This window comes from Lichenostomus cassidix, chromosome 3 (genome assembly GCF_008360975.1).
Source record: "Lichenostomus cassidix isolate B80296 chromosome 3, HeHo_3.0, whole genome shotgun sequence".
NCBI classification, from domain to species: Eukaryota; Metazoa; Chordata; class Aves; order Passeriformes; family Meliphagidae; genus Lichenostomus; species Lichenostomus cassidix.
The window spans coordinates 94,379,106-94,396,250 of NC_139483.1; the positions used below are offsets into that span (position 1 = coordinate 94,379,106).

The 17,145-nt window shown below is 39.5% G+C and overlaps 1 protein-coding gene across 16 annotated transcripts in view; it reads right to left on the reverse strand.

Annotated features, from left to right (window-relative positions):
• Positions 1-17,145, reverse strand: part of MYT1L (myelin transcription factor 1 like) — a 311,356-nt gene that overhangs the window by 161,348 nt on the left and 132,863 nt on the right. The gene's annotated exons all lie outside the window — the stretch shown is intronic.

Here is a 17,145-nt window from a genome sequence, read left to right on the forward strand (position 1 = left end):
AGAGAAAGGCCTTGCTCCTGGGATGGAAGCAGCCTGGCCTGAGCTGGGGAGAGTCTGCACAGCACCTTATGGACAAAGAAACTCATGTTGCAGCAAAATTCGGGCGGGATGTTGCTCATGAGATTGGACCCACGCCAAAGAAGTTCTCAGAGGACTGTCTCTCGTGGGAGGGACCCCTGGCTAAGTAGAGAACATCTTTTCCTGATTGGACTGACCAGAGGACCCCTCAACCTGCCCCCTGTCTGTGTTGCTGGTTTGGAGAGAGGGAAGAGGCAGGGGGTGAGTGCAGAGACTGCTTCTTAAGAGGGTGGGGGTGAGAGCAGAAAACTGTCTGGAGAGAGAGAGAAACAAGTAGAGATAAAGAGTATTTGTAGTACTATTTGTAGAAGAATTGTGATGATGAGTAAATTTGAGAATCTGCTCTGTGGACTGAAAAGAGACCCCATACCCTGCCCCCCCCACCTGGCTTGTGGACTGTAAAGGAGGAAAGGGGGTGAATACTATAGGTTCGTAAGAGGGAGGGGGGAGTGAACAAAAAAATGTATGAAAAGTTTATTTTTGCCTGCATTTATCCTCCAATTCTGTTAAGTAATTAAACACTTTTTAGCAACTTTAAGCTTAGAATCTGTTTGCCCTTTTTTGTGCGTCCTCCTGGCAAAATGTCCTTGTCTCAAATCCATTACATTTTTACAGATGAGTTCTTGGGTTCTACTGACAAATGACATAATCTTTGTATGTCTCAGTTTCCCCATAAATTAAAGATCTAACATACACCTTTTAGTATAAAAGACATTAATTCATTCCCTACTGAAAACTTTTGTAAAACATACTTTCTCAGGACATATCTAGAGCCATCAGACAAGCTTTACAACATGTTTCTTCATCAGTCATCAAAGCGTGGAAAGATAAACCTTTGTGTTATTATGCTGATGCTAAAAAGCTTACATCTTGCCTATTACCCATTCAAACACTATTTCACCTGCAAAAAGGAAATCCTGTAGGACACTCTCCTACACACTTTTTGCAGATCTCTTTCTTTGCTTTTCTCTGGAGATGACAGGCGTTTAGTTTGAGCAAATCTACACAACTCTTCACATGTTTAAAAGACTTTAAAATGCTTACCATGATCATTTTCAGGTGTCATCCTCTGGCAAAAGTTTCTACTCAGTACCACTGTAGCAAATCATATCAAAGCAAATTATTTTTATTGTGAGCACCCAAGCCAGCTGTCATACACAACGTACCTGTTCAAACTGTGCCCATCTGTAATTTGGAAGTGCCCAGGCTCCAGTAGAAAATTTTTCTGCTGATGCTCATACTATAGTGCCCATGAAATGTAATAGTAAATTGACAGACAAATCTTCCCAAGCCCAGCTGCTGAATTTGGTATGTAAAGTCCTACTGCATACCCTTCCTTACAGAGGCCATCTTTACCATTTACTATAAATTGTCTTAAATGAACTCTAAAGACCTGCCATGACAACTGCTGGTCTTTATCATATATGCTTGAGATGACAGCTTCCTGGATAGAATACTAAATGGCAATAAGCAGTTAAAGTTCTATATATAGAGAGTAAGGTCATTTACTGCAACAATGCCATGGATTGGTAAAGGGGCCAGGGTTGCTATAGGACAGAAATGACATTTTAAAAGCACAAAAGCTACATTTATGTGCCCTAAGCCCAGTAATTCTATACCCTAGTAAGTACCCTGACCTAAAAGTGCTGAGTATTTGTCATTGCCCCTTGACTTCACCTGAACTGTATCTTAGCTCCAATTGAAACAATGCTATTCATTCAATGATCTGGAAGCTCTGTTGACAAAGCTGGTGCAAAAATCCAGTATTAAATAGTGCTCACTTTAGTAATTTTTATCAACTCATCAGCTACTGAGTTGATAAGCAAGAGATGGAATTAAAAAAAACAACCTAATTTAACTAGTAGATCCATTAGCATCAACACAGATAATTTGACTTGTTAAATGGTCTAGTGTGGCTAGCACAGACCTTTCCCGTGAGAATTCTTTTCTCTCTTCTTCCTGTGTTTTATAAACAAAGATAAAGTTTGGATGTTATTAAAAACAGTGTCTCGAGATTTGGACGGTTCAGGCCTGGCCAATCTGCCTAGGGGGAGGTTTCGAACTGACCAATCTGGGTGACCTTTGAAAAGTCTATATAAGTTGGAATTAAATAATAAAATGCTCTCTTTTATGCCACACGGAGAACTGGGTCTTCTTTCTCTGCTAGCGGCTCAACAGCGACAGTCTAGTTAGTCCCAGACTTAAAATTTGTGTCAGTGCAATTAAGTCTGTATATAAGCAAGCCACATTTTAACAAATCAAATAGCACTGCAACTGAAGGCAGTATCTTTATTTTTTTTTCAATACGGAAAAATGGGGTCAGATGAGGAAAGTCCAATTGCCATCTGCCAGCAGAATATCTGACTTGCCAAAGAGAGGTTTTAAGAAAATTGGTCTCAATTAAGATTATCAGTTTTCAAACGCATTGCTTGTCCTCTTGTACATGTCATCTAAGAAAGGTATAAAAGACCATTAATATATATTTTAGGTTTTCATCATGGTAGACTCATCTTGTTTGAAAAGACCAGCTATAAACATATTTTAATTTAGAAAAGCAAAGAGGTAGAGTCAGACTAATTAGAAGTCAGATCTATACCTAGATTTTGCTAGCTTTACTGGTTTTGCCTGAGATTGTATTAAGTTTCTTCATGGAGGTTCCTACGGGCCTGTGATTTGGATTTGTGACCAGAACAGTGTTGATAACACAGGAATGTTTTAGTTACTGCTGAGCAGTGCTTGCACAGCACCATGGCCTTTTCTGTTCCTGACAGCAAGGAAGCTGGGGGCCAGCAAAAGGCCGAGAGAAGACACAGCCCAGACAACTGACCCCAATTGACCAAAGGGATATCCCATACCATGTGACATCATTCTCAGCAATAAAAGCTGGGTGGGTGAAAGATGGAAGAAGGGGGAACATTCAGAGTTATGGTGTTTGTCTTTTCAAGCATCTGTTATGTTTGATGGAGCCCTGCTTTCCTGGAGATGGCTGAACACCTGCTTGCCCATGGGAAGTGATGAAAGAATATTGTGTTTTGCTTAGCTTTTGGTATTTCAAGTTTATACCCATCTTCACTACAAGAAAAGCCAAACATTTTAATTCTTTCACAAAACAGAATTTGCCTTACTGGAAGTAAACAGTACTACAGTACTGAAGATATGTTTGAAATGGCCTGACAATATGATCATGTCGGACTGTTATCCTAAGTGACCTGTGTCATAGCTGTACTGCTGCTCTCCCATCAGCCCCAGACTGGAAAGAGGTCAGATAAAACAGACCAAGGGAACAATTGCATCAGTTTTATCCAGACTACTTAGCCTTAATGAAAAGGCAAACAGTAGCTCTTGCTGCCAAGTTTATCTGTCTTGCTGAGGTGCATAATTACAGTCTGGAGTTTCTGACTATGAACCAAGGACAGCAGCTGTTCCCTCCATGCTCTTTGTAAGCACCCAGCAGAGCTGTAAAGTGTCCAATCCGAAGCATAGCTGGGAGCGTGCTTTCTCCACCCTATCCCACTGAGGAAGGGTTTGCAATGGGTCTTATTATTGACAGGTCTAGGATAAGGATAAGATCACTTAATTAGTATAAGCACTGATTATTGGATACTCTGAACAGAAGGATGCAGAACAGGAGGCTCCCTATGCCATGTGCTACAGATAGTGCCCACTAAGTTTTAGAAGTTTCCCAAATAGGAATGGATTCCATTGAGATACATGTGCACTGTAAGTGTTTAATCATCTTAGAAGCAATCAAGTCTTTCTAGTAGTTTTAGTAACAAACCATGCACAGTACAATTAAGCCCTGTCTTCCAGGAAAACATGAGTACAATATAACAGAGCAGCTAGCAAAAAAGATTTAGGCTTGGTCTGTTGTCCTCAAGAACAAGAGACTGCTTCTGTGCTTCCAAACTTCAGGAAAAAATTCTAGATCAAGAGGAAATAGTAAGATTCCTATTTCTTAAAATTTGCAGTACTTTTTCCAACCAACATTTCAGACATACTCTATGCAAACTTAATGATTTATTATGATAAAATACATCTAGGTCATGAGCATATGTATTTTTACTACTGATTCCAAATACAATCTTTGCTAGTGTCTGGATACTTGACAAAAATTCTCTGCTCAGACTAATCTCACAGTCGAATGTTTTAGCCTTTCACAAGTCTCATTAGTTAGACATGTTAAATAGATTCAATCTTACTGTATTCAATTATATTTTGTATTTTATGTGTTTGCACTGAAAAGACTACCTCCTCTGTGAGCCAAAGGAATGAGAAAATATTGATGGTAGCATTACATGCTTCAGTGCTTGGATTCCTCCTTGTGTCAGGAGTGAAAATCCCATTTACATTTGTTATTTTTTAGGTGCATTTAACTTTACATATAAACATCCATCACTGCATATGTTTACATTCAATTATTAATTTTTCATTCATTATATATATCTTATAACAGTCTGTAAAGCTAATATATATCTGAACAGATTCTTCCAACTGTGTGTTTTTCTATACACAACTGAAGTACAAAAATGTACCTCTGTATACAGAGAGAGTGAAGGGCAGCAACACATACAGTCACTGTTGAAAAAGAATAACCACATTAAAATACAAGGGCCTGCCAATTCCAGAATTTGCTTCCTGAAGTTGCCAGAAGGAGACTTGTGACCCTTGGGTGATGCCAAATATAGGTTAGGAATAGATAATTTACTATGATTTAAAATTACAAAGGTATTTCTTCTCTCTTTCTGTTGGCCTTGACTGTTACAACTGTAAATATTATTCTTAACTAAATAAGAGATAATAAACTGATATGTTTCAACACCACGTACTCAATTTCTTTTTTAAGGCAAGTCCTCTTCACTGTATTGGCACAGCTGCAACTATGGATCTACACCCACACAGATATGATGGTGTGATTGTCTTTATCAAGAACTGTTTTTTTCTGAAACCAATGTAACCCTTTGTACACAAGGCTACGCTCTCACTTCTTACTAGTCTCTTTCACAAAGACAAGTGGTCTGGTTCACTGTTTTTATAAACTTGTTTGAATTAGATCTGTTTCATAAAAGTTTTCAGCTGCTGTTTTTTCTCTTCTGTATTTATGTAGCTATAGCCTTTAGTTTTGATCAAGACTCTACCATGATACTCGCAGATGTACCAGAAGTCTCCTCCACATTCTTCCCTCATTCTTTCTCTAATTCCCTCGTATTGATGCTTTAATATATAGACTGCAACTCTTATTTTATTGATATACTTGAGAGGTGTTTTTGTATTTGCTCTTCAACATCACTTTTCCCTCAAAGCTAGACTAAGCTGAAACCTTATTAAAATGACAAGCTAAAAGTAATTACACTTTAATTCAAACAAAACACTATTTATATAAGGTTTTTCATTTCTGAAACATCTCTAGTGCTTATTTAGGCCTTCTTTAACCAATATCTTCTGAACTGCACTTCGAGATCTTGAGTTTGTCCTTGTTTGGCCTCTCATCACTCCTGTGCATGTCACACAGTATGAAAAGGTGATGCCATTCAGAGCTGGTGCCCTGTTTTGAACAGGGGCTATTAGCAGTGCCCAGGACAGCTCTTACTACCCAATTCACTATTAATTTCTACCAGGGGGTGTGGGTGGTCCTAGCTGTTCAACTGAGATTACCAAATCTTTTCTATTTTTTTTCCAATTTCTCTGGTTATGAAACTTGAAATAATGCACTGAACAGTATAGATTTAATCCTTGTCCACAAGTCTTGACACAGACATAATGGTCATAGAAATAAACTGGGAATACGACCTATGGGGCCTGTAGTATCAACCAGTTCTAGCAGAATTGCAGAGCTAATAATGTCAGGAAGAATTGAATTTCACACTAAATGCCTGAGTTAAGAATATAGAGGAAATTCGTCTCTGGCAGACACACCAAGGATAAATTTTGGCATTTCTGTCAGCAGCAGTTAGCTTTTTTGTTCATAAGTACACAGAGATGTCATGTATAATGCCTTGAAGAGGTAGTGGAGTTAAAAGTGAGGTTGAATTCAGGAATTCAGCCTACAGAATGCTTCTGTTCTATGTTCTCTCTAGTTTTTTAACAAGCTGAGCAACTAGAGATCCCAAATGAACACAGGAGTTTTGCGAGTTGGTCAGAAAAAAAGCCCTAAAATTTCACACATTTGAAAACATAACAGCAACAGTCATTTTTACTGTATGAAATCCTCTTTTGAATTCCCTAGCTACCTCCTCAAGTCAACATGTCCCAGATTTCTTCTCCCTCCTTGCATGAGGTGATTTGTATACGCATTGCCATAGCTCATGATTTCACTATCTGTTCCAAGGTTCCTGAGATGCTGCAACTGCCAGGGAAGGAAATCATCACTGCTGGTTTTCCACTTTCCACAGTCCCTTGTTTTATCCCTACTAGCCTTCCCAGTATTCTTTACACTGCACAGCACGTGTTACTATCCTTTTTAACCCTCCCATTTTGCATTTGCTATTTCAATATTTTCTCCCAGTAAGCTTTTAACTCCTTTTTTCCTTCTTCTCAGTACATCTTTGCTTCCTTTAAATAGCACTTTTTGAACTTCTAAGTCTCTCTACTTCTCCTGCCTTTACCTGATTAACCACTCATTATTATTTAGTAGATTACTGTTGGAATCCCCTTTGCAGGACAGAAGCTGCCTCATTCTTCATGGCTGCTCCATAAAAATGAGTTTGCCAAAGCTTGCACTTGTCCTCTCTCATGATCCAGTTCTCACCAAAGTCAGAAGGAACATTTCTTCTGATCTTTAAAAGGGTGGTGGATTACAGTCCTACCTGTTTCCATTTCAAATTCTAAATGCTCATTTTAACTTTTTTTTTAAGTCTTTAATTTAATCCCCAGTGACAATAAAGATGACTATCATTAAACAGATTTTTTAAAAATATGACTGACATTAAAAGTAAAACTAAATTTAAAATCAGCCTCATTTCCTACCAGCTATAATGCTACAAAATTTATATAGATTTTAAACTTTATCTCAAACATGGACCAGATGCGCTCAAAAATACAACTGTTTTCTGTTTACAAATACGTATTTTTGAAATGCATCAATTTACCTTAACACATTATAGAGCAATATTAGAATGTGTGCTACCAATAAATGAACAGGGGTGATTATATTTTCAGTAATCATAATTATTTTGAGGCAATATTAAATTATTTAATTCAGTAATTGGGGATTAACCATACACCAGGTTTTCTTCTTATAAAAATCTGTGACAAAAAAGGAATTACATTGAATTTTAATGGCTGGAATCTCTGTTTGTCTCTGGTAATCCATTCTGGTTTCAGCAGCAAAAAATAGGACAGCAATAAGACAATGTCATAAATTTAATCCATTACTTGTGACATGTATTGTAACATGAACCAGAAATGGCAACTATTATGATAATTTGTACAACAATATGGTGGACTCACTCTTGTGACTGTTTTACACAGACGAAATACACTGTAAGGCTCCAATCTGCAATTACCTACAAATCAACTTTAATGTGACTGCTAAAGGGAAACACTTATGGTAGTAAATTAAGCATGTGTACATTTGCCAAAACTTGAAAAAGCTAGTAATAAGGGTTAAAAAACAGTAAAGAGAATTGATCTACAAAGATTTATATTTCTTTTTTCAAGTCTTGCACCAATTACAAGACAATAGCCCTTATTCAGCTTCTATTAGTCCTATTGATTTCAGTTGAATTTAGACATGTCAAGCTGTTCCAGCACTGGACCACAAGACCTTTGCTGCTGAGTATCTGGATTCAGCTCTGCATGAATATATACCCTTGCAAGGAAACTGAATCTTCTCAATTCCCCTGTCATCTCAAACCCTATTATAGGTCAAGACTTGCATAATTTAACAGAAGATGTGCATAACTGAGATTAATCATTCTAACCTGATCTTTCAAATGTGAAACATCCCAAGTCTCTAAAAACTGAGTTCTAAGATAAAATCCAAACAAGTCACAAGTTTCCAAAAGATTAATATTGACAATAAGTATTTCAAAAGCCCTAGGCCTAAGTGAGGTATATAGTATGTTCTGGGGTAATCTGTACCACTTTCCATTTAAGAATCAGCTGCTCATAATAAACTTGGAGGATCAGGGTGGAAGAAATTATCTGTCATTGTGTTGTATCTACTTGTCCTAAATTTATGTGCTTTAAGGACATTTTAGCATAGTGTGCTGAGTTTAACAGACATAAAACTTTGCTCACAGATATTCAATACCTCTTAAAAATAAATAACATGTAGACAACAAGCATTCAAGTAGGCGAGGATAATACAGTTTACTGTTTTGCTCACTTTATGCCTTCCCTTCCTTAACCAACCTGTTCATATCTTAAGGAAACTAGTATCTCTCAGGTCCAGGGACAGTGGTGAGTTCTAAAACCAGAAGTTTTGAAAATTATTTTTGGAAGAGAGCTTGCAAGTATGTCTTTCAGAAAAGACACCATCAGTGAGCATAACTGCTTTTCTCTGACTAGGTATTTTTGTCTAGTATGCTTACCACCATGGCATTCAAGGATAGAACACACAACTGTTCTACTCAGTAAAAAAAGATAATCCACATGAGATAGACATAGGCTTTATAAATTATTCCTATGGGTTAGATCTCAATTTTCACTTGGTAATGAAACAGTTAATAACACCAGAGCAAGATCTAAAGAGGAGACACAGCACAGCAAAGCTAAAGGCTGCTAGGCTACATCTTTGAACTCTCTTAAGGACTCTGCTGTACTGGCATCACTCCAGAGCCTAATTTGATACATTCTGAAAGCCTAATCATCTTCTGCAGGGAAGAAACCTCTGACCATCACACTCTTAAATTCTAATGCTCTTATTCTGCCTTTCTGTGACTGATGATTTTTTTCCCCCCAGGGGCGTGGGTTGTTTCTTTGATTCAGAATAATAGATTATTTGGGGTCTTTGTACTCATTTCATGTGGGCCATTTCCTTTAATATTACCAACAATAAACCATAGCTCACATTTTTCTGTTTGTAACATTTATATAAAATGCCTCACAATATATACTGCTGTTATTAAATATTGACAATATGCCAATAATAAGTTGAGCATGAAACAAAAATACAAATAGCCCAGTGTGCCTGTCAGTAAATAGTTCTGAAAGATGTGTCCCTAAGATTGTGTCCCTAAGACATAAATTGGTACAGTTTTACTCTGTGGACCAGTTTATTTAACATGGTCTATTACATAGTTTTCAGTTATAAATACATGAATTGGACAAACTTTCACTGCTGGCCAGAACCAAGAAAGAAGATGAAATGTGAAATAAGGCAGAAAATACGTGAAGTGAAATTGAGTTACTTCAGGAAGAGCTTTTTAATTATCATTCAATGACAAAGAATCAAAATACCTAGAATGTACTTTTAGTAGCCCACTAATGCAAGGTGTAATAGTACAAATATTTTTAAGGTTATGTTTTCCTTGTGGCAGTAAGATATTGATACTGGCTATTGCTTTGAAGGCATGAGTTTCCTTCCATAATGTTTTAAGCAGCAGTATGCAACTGAGACATAAACGATAGAACAGAAGGTGCTACTGTCCTTACTACATTGTTTTGGTGTCACTGGGAAAACACACTCTTTTGTTCATGTTGACTACAGAAATAAACTAAACTAAACTAAACTAAAATACTGTTATATAACTAAGAAGCTAAATTTAAAAAGCAGTCTTAATTTGGGCAACAACACAGACTTCCCCTTATCTTGAATCACATGGAAACATGTAATTGGACTTTCATGATGATATAAAGTATCATGTATAATCATGTATAATCAATCCCAGGTTTGGGCCAGGGTTATTTTCTTCTTTTTCTCTATTACAAACCCCCTCAACATTATAATATCAAAGGTCAGCTTTAAAATGTAGGTTATCTACAATGTTTTCTAGCATTTATCAATATATTTTACAGAAAAGCAGATCTCAGTTCTCAAGTTCTAGTGTAGAAAACGTATTAATCTCTTACCATAAAAACTTTCACAGTTTATAAGAAAAAAAGTAGTGGGTGTATCTCAAACATCCTGACGGATGTGCGAAACTTATGTGGTAAAAGAGAAGCCTGGGCATCTCGGCACAAGGGAAAAATACACCTGCTGCTTTACAACTTTTTGGCTTCCCTTCTGACTTAACTTCAAACAAATGAGAGTGCTTGTGAAGAGGCAGACTGGATAGTTACCTTACTTTCCAAACTAGTGTTTTGATGAAGCTTTCTTTGTCATGGTACAAGCATTTTTTACAAGTTTGAACTAAGATTTAAAAGTTAACAGCTCTTGCATGGTATAAAGTTTTTTTATAACTCTGCCATACCCCAATTACAAGAATATTTCTTGTTTCTGACTCATAGATCCATCTAGGAGATCTCCCTGGCTAAATCAGCATTAAGACAGCTTCCCAGATGGGAATATTCCACGTGTCTATGTTTCACACTTTTTTAGTGCACCTGAGGACTAGGAATGAGGTAATACCAGCAGCACTATCTGTCCTCTATGCTCTCTTTTATCCTTTACAAAGGCCCTTGTAGCACTTGGTGCATGTCCCCCTTGAATTTTGCACACCCAAAGTCCTGAATAACTACTGAACTCTACACAAAGAGCCCTGTCTGCTCCTCTGCTTCAGCTGCGTGTGACTTTTTCTGTGTGACAACTGGATATTTTTGTTGTGAAGGGAAGAAGAGGCAGAGGCCTCACTGAAGCCTAGGCAGGCACAGACTTAGCACCACCGATGGTCACTGTCTGTGAACAGCGCTGATCATTCACCATTTGCACTACATGTTCACAACATCCTGTAAATTAGTCATTAACTGGAATATGAAAGACCATTTGATCTGCATCAAATTTAGCAGTGGCATTAAGGAGATGGCACACCTACCTCTATAGACCCAGTAGAGCTTGAGGCTGTCTTAACCTCTGGAAGATGGCCTGTGAAGCCAACGCACCAGGTGGCTGAAACCCAGTGGCAGTGACAGGACAAGGCCTGCCAGCCATCCCTACAAGATGAGCCCAATGCCACTGTCTCACAGCATACTCCTGGAGAAGCTGGTTGCCCATGGCTTTGACAGGTCCGCTCTTTGCTGGGTTTAGAACTGGATGGAAGGCCAGGCCCAGAGTGCTGGTGAATGCTGCCACATCCAACTGGTGGCCAGTCACTAGCGGTGTCCCCTGGGGATCAGTGTTGGGCCCAGTCCTGTTTAATATCTTTATTGATGATCTGGATGAGGGGAATGAGTCTACTGTCAGCAAATTCATAGACACAAAGTTGGGCTGGAGTGTTGATCTGCTGGAAGGTAGGAAGGCTCTGCTGAGTGAGCTGGACCAGCTGGATTGGCAGGTGAGGAACAAAAGTATGAGGTCTAACAAAACCAAGTGCTGGGTCGTGCACTTGGATGACATCAACTCCCCGCATTGCTACAGGCTGGGGGCAGAGTGGCTGGAAGGTGGCAAAAGGACCTGGGTGTGCTGGTCAACAGCAGCTGAACATGAGCCAGCAGTGAGCCCAGGTGGCCAAGAAGGCCAATGGCATCCTGGCCTGTATCAACAATAGTGTGCCCAGCAGGACCAGGGCAGTGATTGTTCCCTTTGTACTCAGCACTGCTGTGGCCACACCTTGAGGGCTGTGTCCAGTTTTGAGCAAATACAGCGAAGGGTGATGAAGGTGATGAAGGGTCTGGAGCACAAATCTTATGAGGAGCAGCTGAGGGAGCTGGGGTTGTTTAGCCTGGAGAAAAGAAGGCTCAGGCATGACCTTAGCTCTCTGTACAACTGCATGAAAGAAGGTTGTACACAGGTGGGGGTCAGTCTCTTCTCCCAGGCAACTAGTGACAAGATAAGAGGACACAGCCTTAAGCTGAACCAGGGGATGTTTAGGGTGGATATTAGGAAAAAATTCTTCACAGAAAGGGTCACTAGATATTGGAATGGGCTGCCCAGAGAGGTGGTGGAGTCACTGTCCCTGGAGGTGTATAAGCTAAGACTGAATGTGGCACTTAGTGGCATGGTCTAGCTGGCATAGTAGTGATCAGAGACAAGCTGAACTCAGTCTCAGAGTCTGCTACAACCTAATTGATTCCACGATTCTGTGAACACCAGAACCTATCCAATTCACACTCTGTGTGTGCATTTACCCGCTGCCTCACTGTAGTCTTTGGAAGGCCTTCACCTATTTATTGACAAGCTTGAGTACAACTTCAATGCACATAGTCTCAGAAACAAAAGTTATACAAATCCAAACTGTAATTACATAAGGGAGATCATTCATCTACATCCACACCTGGTATCACAACTGCTAACTTACCTACTTAAAAGCTGAAAACCTCTCTCACCATTCCTTCTAAATCTCCTCCTCTTCTCCCAACAATTATATCCCATTTTTCTCCGCAAACCGTCCTTCAAACTTAATAAACTCTTCAAGGCTGTACCACAAAAGGCAGGACAAGATCACCCAACCCAGGCCGAATTTCCTTCATCCATCAGTAAGATGCAACATTGAACACCTAAACCTGTTCTTCTGTCCTGTACTCTCCTATCTGTCTGCAAGGGTTAGATCACACCTTACAGTAGAAATGGACAGATTCTCAACCCATGCAACTGCTAAAAAAGTTTTATAAAACACAATGTAACTGTACCCTAGGCTCCTCTGCATGAAGGCTTCTGCCATCTCCACCATCTATATTCACACACATCTTTCCCTACCCATCTGTTCCTGTTTGGCCTTCCTCCAGTAGTCATACTAAAAGTATGGCTCCAAACCTGTGAAAGCAGTGAGTAGGCACCACTGCTGTGCTCACCACCTAGCACGGTGCAAGAGACAGTTGCCCCAAGCACCCGCCAACTCTGAGTGCCTCACTGGAGGATGTCACCCAGCCACACTCCAGCTTTTCTCCTCCCTCCACATGCTCTCCGGCTCTGATGCCAGATGCCTCTGCTGTATCTTGCAAACACACTCTTGGTCCAATCACTCTTTCAGTGTCATCTGAGGATGCTCTTTTGCATAGCAGAAGCTAAGAGCTTGACCCAGAATGAGGGTATATAGTGCTGGCATTTGTCTTCTGGGCTGAGAGAAGGAAAGGATAAATTAAAAACTAAAAATGTCATTATGTTCAGAAAATAGCCCTGCTGGTTTTGTTTTAAACTGTTTTTAAGAAAACAAACATTACTCACTGCCAGATATAAACAGGGGTAGTGTTAACAAGTAGTAATATTTTAAAACATATCATTATATAATATTTTAATACATATCATTATACAACAATTTCTTATTCAAGGGCTTTTGGGCAAATGCAACAATGTGAGATTGGGGAAAGGCTTGTTTGTGGAGTATCTCCCATCTCTGTCCCATTTTTGCCTTGTGTAATCAACACCTAAAAACTGTACCACTTTCATTTCTCTTTCTGGTATAGCCTTGCCCGCAGTTCCTGAAACTGAAAAAACCGAAAAGGATTCACTAATGTTCTGCTGCTTCTCATTATCGAAGTTGTGCTCCTTCTCATTGTGTGACGTTTTAAAGTCCTTCCCAACAGTGCTGGAGTAGGCTCTTGGAACAAATAGCAAGAAGTCTGTGTCTTTACCCACATCATCCAAGGCAGGTGGAGAAAAGTTTAGCTGTAAATCTAGCTGGGATCTAGTGGGTGTCTAGTCAGTGGTGGTGGTCTCAGGCTGGGAGGAGCAAGTGGTTTGGTGTCTAGCCAGACCACTGGAGGTGGGTGATGGAAACCCAGGACCACCAGCAGTGTCTTACTGCAGGCCCAGGACCACAGCTCATCTGCCATTGGAGGGAGGTGCCTGACTGCTCCTGGGTGCCCTCCCTAGCCAACCTGGTGATAGGGTACCTGCACTAGAACTTGTCTGTTACTGCATATAGCAAGAGAACTGTCTGCCTTCTAATCTTCCAGTGAAGTGTATGGTTATCCAGTGAAAGTCTCTCCCAGCACGTTTTGCCACCTACATGCTAAATGTCAGTGTCTTGGAGACTTCCTGGAATATGCTTTCCTGTCCCAACCAAAAGTTGCCCTTCCTGATTTAGTGTGTTTCTATTAGTTTCCTAATTCCAAATTAGTTACTTCCCAAGTGTCAGCCCTACTGGGCCAAGCAAATAAGTTATTTCATACAGGAAGCTTTTTTACTTGAGTTTGACAAAGTTGTGGTACAGACAGTTCTCCAGCCACAGAAGAACCTTATACCCTCCAGGCACCACATGCTCCAGGCTACCAGCTGCTACTGTAATGGACCTGACACTGTAATACCACATCACTGTAAAACACAGACATGAATTTTCTGCCTAGACCATGGGTTTTTTGAAAAAAGGATACCATGGATGAAAACATCAAGTGTCATATGACAACACAGTAGTGTATGTCATGCCAAGTGGTCTTGTGCTGGGAACCTCGAGGAGCTTTTAAATTAAGTCCATTGAAAGGTCAAGAAGGGTACAGAGGAGTTGGTGCCCAATATTTTGTGGAAAATTAATAATAAAGTAAGAAAGTGTAAGAGAAAAACACAAACAGCTAGACAGTGAGGAATTCTTGAAAAACACTCTGTCAGGAAGAGGCATGTACAAGTTATTATGTCCTTAGTCTTCCATAAAGACAGATATGGGCAAGGAGTGCAAAATCTTTGGCTGGGACTATGAATCAGAAAACATTTTACCATTGTTTAATTATACAACCCAAAACCAAAACCAAAACCAAAGTAATTTGAGGAAAGAAATCAAACCTATATCAGAATATCCCTAGAATTTGGGTGAGCTCATCACTGAATCTGATTGACAAAGCCTTCAAAAAGTACGCATCGTAAAATCCTAAACTTGAGATTTTGTATGTGAAACAGGAATCTCAGGAAGGCAAAGTAAGAGACGTCACAGAAATGAGGTTAGCAAGAGATCAAGCAGGACCTGATCACCTGGGAAATGCAAATTCCAACACCCAGACATTAGAAAAGTCAGGGAGCTGACTGTCTGGAAAGCAGCTTTTCAGAGAAGAACCCGAGGGTCCTCGTGGACAAATTGACCAAGAGTCAGCAATGCACACTTGTGGGAAAAAAGGCCAACAACGTTGCCAGGAGATTATTGGAGGTGATCCTTCTCCTCTACACAGCACTGATGAAGCCACATCTGGAGTACTGTATCCAGTTCTGGGCTCCTCAGTACAATAGAGACATGAACATACTAAAGTAAGTCCTGGAAAAGTCCACAAATATGATGAAGGGACTGAAGCATCTTTTGTAAGAGGAAAGGCTGAGAGCTGGGATTGTTTAGCCTGGAAAACAGAGAGTTTAGGGGGATCTTATCAGTGTGTGTAAGTGATTATGGACATGAAATGTAGTGCCCGACAGACATGAAATTAAAAGGGAGCCACACTCTTTTCAGTGATATCCAGTAACAGGAAAAGAGGCAATAGGAACAAACGACGGGCAGAATACCGAAAATTCCACTTAAACATTAGAATTGTTAGGGCTTTGTTTACTGTGATCAAACACCATAAGAGGCTGGCCACAGAGTTGTGCAGGCAGTAGAGCTGTCCATCTATAGAGACATTCAAAGTTCAGCTGAACACAACCTTGAGGTATCTCAGCCATAACCCTGAGCAACCTGTTTTAGCTTACCCTGTTTTGAACAGGTAGGTGGGACTATACCTCCAGAAGTCCCTTTCCAGCCATAACTATCCTGTGATTCTGTAATTCTACATATAAAGATACAAAGTCTTCAGGGAAATGACCATTTTGGAGACAGTAGATATGTTCTGAATATGATTTTAGGCTTAGAAATTGTTCGTGTGGTTTGAGGGTGGAGGTAAACCATAGTTATTATTTTTATTTATTAAAATATATAATAGTACTTATTAGAAATATATTCCAATATAACTCAATGTATTCTTAAATAAAAGACTGGGTTATCTAAAAATAAAACTTGGTTGGTAGTTTAGAGATTTGAGGAAAAAATCTCAGATTAGAATTGCAAAAATTCTAGCCTAAGCTGATGATGTATCAGTTAATCAAAACTATATTATGTAACAGTGACAATGAATATTCAGATATGTAAGATTTAGAAGATAACATGAAGATTCAGAAGAAAATGAGAAATTTGCAGCCAGTGCCATATAGATTATTGTTGCCTGGAAAGAAAAGTTCTAAAGTAAAAATGCTGGTCTCTACCATCCAACTACTCAGTTTTCCAACACCCTCTGACATTTCCTCTGTGTTGTCTTTCATACATTTTTGTTTCCAGTCTAGATATGCAAAGCTCTGTAATTGCACACCTGATTGCTCCTTGAGTCTTTCATTTGTGGTGGTGCCCGACAAATCCTTGACAAAGATTACGTAGCAGGTGTACTGTGTGATCACTGCTTGCAATGCAGACCTCCAGTCTGCTTGCACTTCACTAACCATGTGCTTCTAACCTGCTATACAGTGCCCACAGTCCTAGCTCTTTACTGTAAGGACTGAATTTCTACCTGTATTTGTCCACCCTAGCTGACAGTAGGCACCAACCTCTTTGTCCATAAGACAAGAATAAAATGCCACTGTCAGTAAAATTAACAAAAATTAAACTATTTACCAAACAGTCAGATGTAAGCAATTTAGTATTAGTTAAGGGTTACCACCTCTAGGGGTGCTGTGTTCAGGAGAAGAGAATGGTAACTTTTATCTGAGAAGTACTCACTGAAACACATTCATGTGACTCACGAGAACCTACTGAAAATAAAGGCTTTTTAGTTTCATACTGACAATTTACACATTAATCCTAATTTGTTCATCCATTAAGCAAAGTACGTGAGCACCTGCCCTGTCCCTTACATCCAAGCATATCTTGGTACAGTACTTCAGACTGTACTGGCAAAACTGAGCTGGCTGATACTAAAGTTTTTGAACAAGCCTGAAATTCATTGGTGTAATTATCTCTTCATCTGAAATCTAAAATTATTCATGTTCAAGGGCGTATTCAAAACTCTTGCAGAAGCAGACAATAACATAACTGGCCACGGTTCACAGCCAGGATACCTTCAGACCATCTCTTCCTTTTGTTACCTTTA